Here is a 5302-nt window from a genome sequence, read left to right on the forward strand (position 1 = left end):
TTGAAGTGTTGAGCAGCGGAAATCCTGAATCAGACAAGAATGAGAAACATTTCACTTTCAAATCTACAGCAGCGTCTCCTCAGTTCCCAAACACTTGTTTGAGTGTTTGTTTGAAGGAAGAGGTGATGCAGCTCCCAGTTTCATCATTTGATATCTTGTCTTTGTAGTATTTTCCTTTAAAAATATGGTTTGCATGATTTGCATAGTATTACATTCTATTCTTATTTACATTCTGCCCCAACTTTTTGGAAGTGGGGTTGTAGCATGTTCTATTAGATACCTGAAACTCTGGTTACTGTGAATCAAAGTGAATAGTGTGATCTTCATGCCCTTTCTCAGGTCCTCAGTGTCAGCGCTTAGCAGAAGAAAAAGTTGATTTAAAAAGTCGGTTTTAGTTTTCCTGTGGGCTGTTGTGCTTGTGTGGCGGAGCGGCGTAAATTTTGTTAATGCACGACTACGCCACCTAGAGGTGATTTCACCTCTAAGAAAAAAAATGGCACTTAAGGCCTAGAGAAGAAAAGACACCCAGGTTCAACACACTCAAAGGCCAGAGACGGGGTACAATCATTTAATAGAGATTTATTGACAATTATTTTAAAACATCTTTTCCACCAGGCAGACCAGGAATTCCCTTCTTGGAGAATCAATATAAAAAAAGAACTAGCAATATTTTATTTAAACTACCAGCAACAATTTAGGAAGGAACTGGGTTAAGGGCTTACCACGACAGAAGGAAGTACAGGGATAGAAATATCCTCTACACTACAAACCACACATGTCAGTGCCACACATCTCAATCACACCCAACGTGCTCCACACTACAGGAAAGGTGAATAGAATTCCGCATCCCCAAGTCAGATGCTTGGCCCCCAGCTCCTATCCAACAAAGAAACAAAAAGATTAAAAAAAAACACAGCCATATGTCAATACAATCTCCTTTTCATATGTCTAGGAGGGGTTTTAAATATTTGGGTATTTTTGTCACTCCTAATTTAAATAATTTGTTTGAAACTAATTATTCACCTCTAATTCAAAAGGTTAAGAATGATCTAACAATTTGGGCCTCCCTACCAACTTCTCTTCTTGGGAGAATCAACACTATTAAAATGAATATTCTTCCTCGATTCAATTATTTATTTCAAAATCTTCCGTGTTATCTGACCCCTGCATTTTTTAAGTCACTGAATTCTCACATATCTTGCTATATTTGGAACAACAAACACCAAAGAGTTAAGTTCTCTATTCTGACTAAACCAAAGGATCTCGGAGGCTTGTCACTGCCTACTCTACAATTATATTACTGGTCAGCACAACTAAAAATAATGTCAAATTGGTTTATGGACAGGAAAGATTCCTTATGGTTGGGTCTTGAATCTCAGTCTTGTTATCCTAGAAGTCTTAATTCTCTTCCTTTTATCAATAACATAGATTTGTTAAATCATCTCAAGAATAACATAATTGTTTATAACATACTATTAGTTTGGCGAGATGTGAAGAAGTACCTTAATATTTCTCCTGCTTTTTCTTTCCGGTCTCCTCTGGTTTTGAATCCAGATTTACCAGCACAGATTAGGAGTATCGGCTTGATGGAATGGACATCTAAGGGTTTGTCAAACTTCACAGACCTATTGGACTCCGACTCTGTTAAATCATTTAATCAAATCAGGGCTGATTTTAATATTCCCCATAAAGATTTTTATAAGTATCTTCAAATTCGTCACTTTATAGGTTCTCTTTTGAAGTCAGGTAGGATTCGTATGGAACTGTCAGAGCTGGAAAATGCTGTGGTTTTGGCCAAATCTCCTAAAGGACTTATTTCCAGGATTTATACCTTACTGCTTTATTCTGATTCTTCAGGTTACGACTCTCTGAAGGTGTTGTGGGAGCGCGATCTGGAGGTGACATTTAATCCTGCAGATTGGGACAAGATTTGTAAAGGGGTTTTCCCTAAATGTACTTCCATCTCTATTCATGAACAGAATTTTAAATTTTTTTACCGGACTTATTATACACCTGTTCGCCTCCAGAGAATGTTCCCTGACACCTCTAATCTTTGTTATAAATGTAAGATACATAGAGGTACATTTATGCATTTGTTTTGGACATGTGACCTTATAAAAACTTTCTGGAAGGGGGTTCATTCTGTAATCCAAGAAGTCACCGGTAAACAATTTTTACTGACTCCTTCTTTCTGTTTCTTTAATCATACTCCAGATATTTCTTTTGACACATATACCAAATCTCTGCTGATAATTCTTTTATTTTTGGCGAAAAAATGTATTTTGCTGAGGTGGTCCACCCCCCAGGTCCCTACAGTTGACATGTGGATAACACAGATTTCTGTTCTTATTCCTCTTGAGAAGCTGACTCATGACCTCAACCACAATTCTGACAAGTTCCGGAGGATTTGGGAACCACTACTTTCCTTTTTACAGAAAACATAATTCATTACTTATCCCTGGAACAGGAGGACTGGCTGCCCGTTTATTTTACCTATTTCATATATGTTACTTATTTACCTGTCTCCTGCACTTTTGTTGATCATTTCATTATTCCCATGTGTGCATGTATACATGTTTGTGTGATTATGCAGAGATATTTATTGCAGCGCTCATTGTTTGTTTGTTTTGGGTGGGATTTTATTTATTTTATCATTATTATTATTACTGTTTATTTATTTTTGTGTTTTTTAATTTCAAAAAGCCAATAAAAAAATTAAAAAAAAAAAAAAAAAAAAAAAAAAAAACACAGCCAAGAAGGGGATCCCGTGCTCCCATACAGTTCTGCTGGTTCTTCAAAAAATTTGTAAAAAAAAGTTGTTAAAGTAAGCCAACAAATAAAGCAAATATACCAAAATCAGTTAAACAAAAGAAAAAAAAAAAACACAACCCAGAGAAGTAAATCAGGAATAAACCCCAAAATTAAGCCAAAACAGATCCAAATTAATAAATCAGGATAGAGATCAAAAAACAAGCAAAATTAGTAAATCAGGATTAAACCTCAAAATTAAGCCAAAGCAAATTCAAATTAATAAATCAGGATAGAAATCAAAAACAAGCAAAATTAGCAACTCAAAAATAACCAATGAACAATAAAGTAAAAATTAAATTAATCACGAACCTTAACCCCACAAAATAACAAAAAACCAAAATTAAGATAAGAAAGTATAAAAGAAAACCAAAACCAGAATAATTCAAAATAACTAAACAAAACAAAACTTAATGCAACACCAAAAAAACTTAAATAAACCCAGGCAAAACAGCAGCACCGTGAGGAGCTGAAATCAGTCCGCACAATCTGGACAATAAAACCTAAAACAATACACAGAATTACAATTAATTTAGTTAATATTTGATTTAAAAGTCAATGCAGCTTGCATACTTACCGGCACAGCATCAATTTCTGCCAGCAGCCACAGCAAACAATGGCCACAGCAGACAGCAGCAGGTAATGACACACAGCAGCTCCCGCTGACAATGGCTACAGCAAACAGCTCCAGCAGACAATGCCCGCAGCAAGGCAGCACAATCACTAACACTATCCCACCACCCAAGAAATAAGGTTAGCCAAAAGCTATACTCACTGCCAGAACATATATAAAAGGAAACAGGCAGAAATTACCTTTCTAAAGTGAAAGTGCCCAGGCAACATCAGAGATGCATACCACAGCGCTGAGCCGGCAATCGAATACGAGCCCGCAACTACAAACAAATACGAGGAGTTAGTAATTAAGCCAACTACCACGTTATCCCGTAATGCTGTGAACAGATACCTTAAACTCATGAGAAGTAATACAAACAGTCACGCTAAACTCCACGCTGAACGCTGCCGGCACGGAAGTCACAGCAGAAAGGAGGGGGGACAGGAAGCGCACCAAAAGTAGTCGTCCCCTAGGGTACAAAGGGGCCGCCCAGTAATTTAAACGCGGCCACGCAGCTTCACAAGCAACGTAGGTGGAGTCGCAAAACCCCACCTGCTACACTTGCTAGTTGTAAAGATGTGGACTTTGGGGTGGAAAAGTTTGAGAACCCCTGACACAGAGGACACTCACTTTTGGAAGAATCTACACTCTTGCACTTCTGTGTGAAGCAGAAGAACAGTGAGTCGTGGGACTTTCACAGGGGACTTTCACAGGCGCTCTGATTGGTCCAGTACAACATCACTCCACCCTCTACACTCTGTAGAACACCTCCCAGCACTTCCTCCTGTGGTGGAGAACTAATCCAGTCCAGACCAGTTCACAGTGAGAGTGAAACTTTCAGCAGTGTCTGTTCAGTGAAGAGAAGATCATAAGCAGAGAGAGAAAAGCTCAGAGGTAATGACTGAAGATCAACACAAAGAATTTACTTTCTGACCTGATGATTAAAGACATTTCAGACACAGAGAGCAGAACATCAGTGTGGAGCTCAGAGACAGAGCTAGATTTCAGAGAACAGTTTTCAGATGAAGCTGACATGAAGACTTCACTCCTTCTGGGTGTGAGTTTACAGGAATAGGTCTGATCTGAAGGAGGAGCCATGACCTCCAAACTGAGCTGCTCTGAGGAGCAGTGCTCACAGAAAGCTGAGAGGTGAGAGGATCATGGGATTTGGGGTGAAGACTATGTTCTCATCTACACCAACATGCAGGAATGTTTGTAGATCATGTCTGATATTGGTTGTGTTCTAGACTGGTTCAGGGTCAGAGATCTGACTCACCTGAGCCCTGCTGTGTGTCCATGAAGAGTGACCGGTCAGTGGACAGAGTGTAACTGTATACTTTTATGTTCTGCAGACTAATTCAGTTCAATAACATGGAGTGAATATATTCACACAGTGTATGAAACTGAATATTATAATTAATGTTGTAAAAATATATTAGTACATATAATTTTTTTGATTCCCAATGAAAGGACCGGCCGTTTTTGGTCCGTTCATGAAGAGGAACCAGAGAGTGGATCACCTGTCCTGTGGAAAGCCTCAGTTGCAGCGGGAGCGCTCGGTGCAGGAAGACAGATCCACTCTCGTAATCAATCAAAGAGTTTATTAAGTCTTCTGCACAAAGAAAGAAGGGCACTCCTTCTTTTATACAAACACGTCCTGCCCTGTTGCGTACAAGCAAACAGGGTGGACCCAAATAAGTTGTCTAACAGTCATGAAATGCTAAGCTGACACTCACGGACCACCGGAACTGCCCAAAGGAGGGGGGCTTCTGCTCTGTGTACGATAATCTTACCTACGAAAGAGAACAAATGGTTCTGGATAGAATGTTGTCCCGATAAGAGGAGCAAGTTGTTTGTGCAAAACTGCCAAGGACAGTAGCT

General features: G+C 39.0%; 1 long non-coding RNA gene across 1 annotated transcript; it reads right to left on the bottom strand.

Moving 5' to 3' along the window:
* Window positions 1–559: 559 nt before the first annotated feature.
* Window positions 560–4041, bottom strand: LOC108414173. Its single transcript, XR_005130978.1, has 4 exons — window positions 3773–4041; window positions 3622–3701; window positions 3386–3537; window positions 560–876 (listed from the first exon to the last, which is right to left on the bottom strand). It is a non-coding gene; the product is annotated as an uncharacterized LOC108414173 (long non-coding RNA).
* Window positions 4042–5302: the final 1261 nt, after the last annotated feature.

This window comes from Pygocentrus nattereri, chromosome 1, assembly GCF_015220715.1.
Source record: "Pygocentrus nattereri isolate fPygNat1 chromosome 1, fPygNat1.pri, whole genome shotgun sequence".
Taxonomy (NCBI): Eukaryota; Metazoa; Chordata; class Actinopteri; order Characiformes; family Serrasalmidae; genus Pygocentrus; species Pygocentrus nattereri.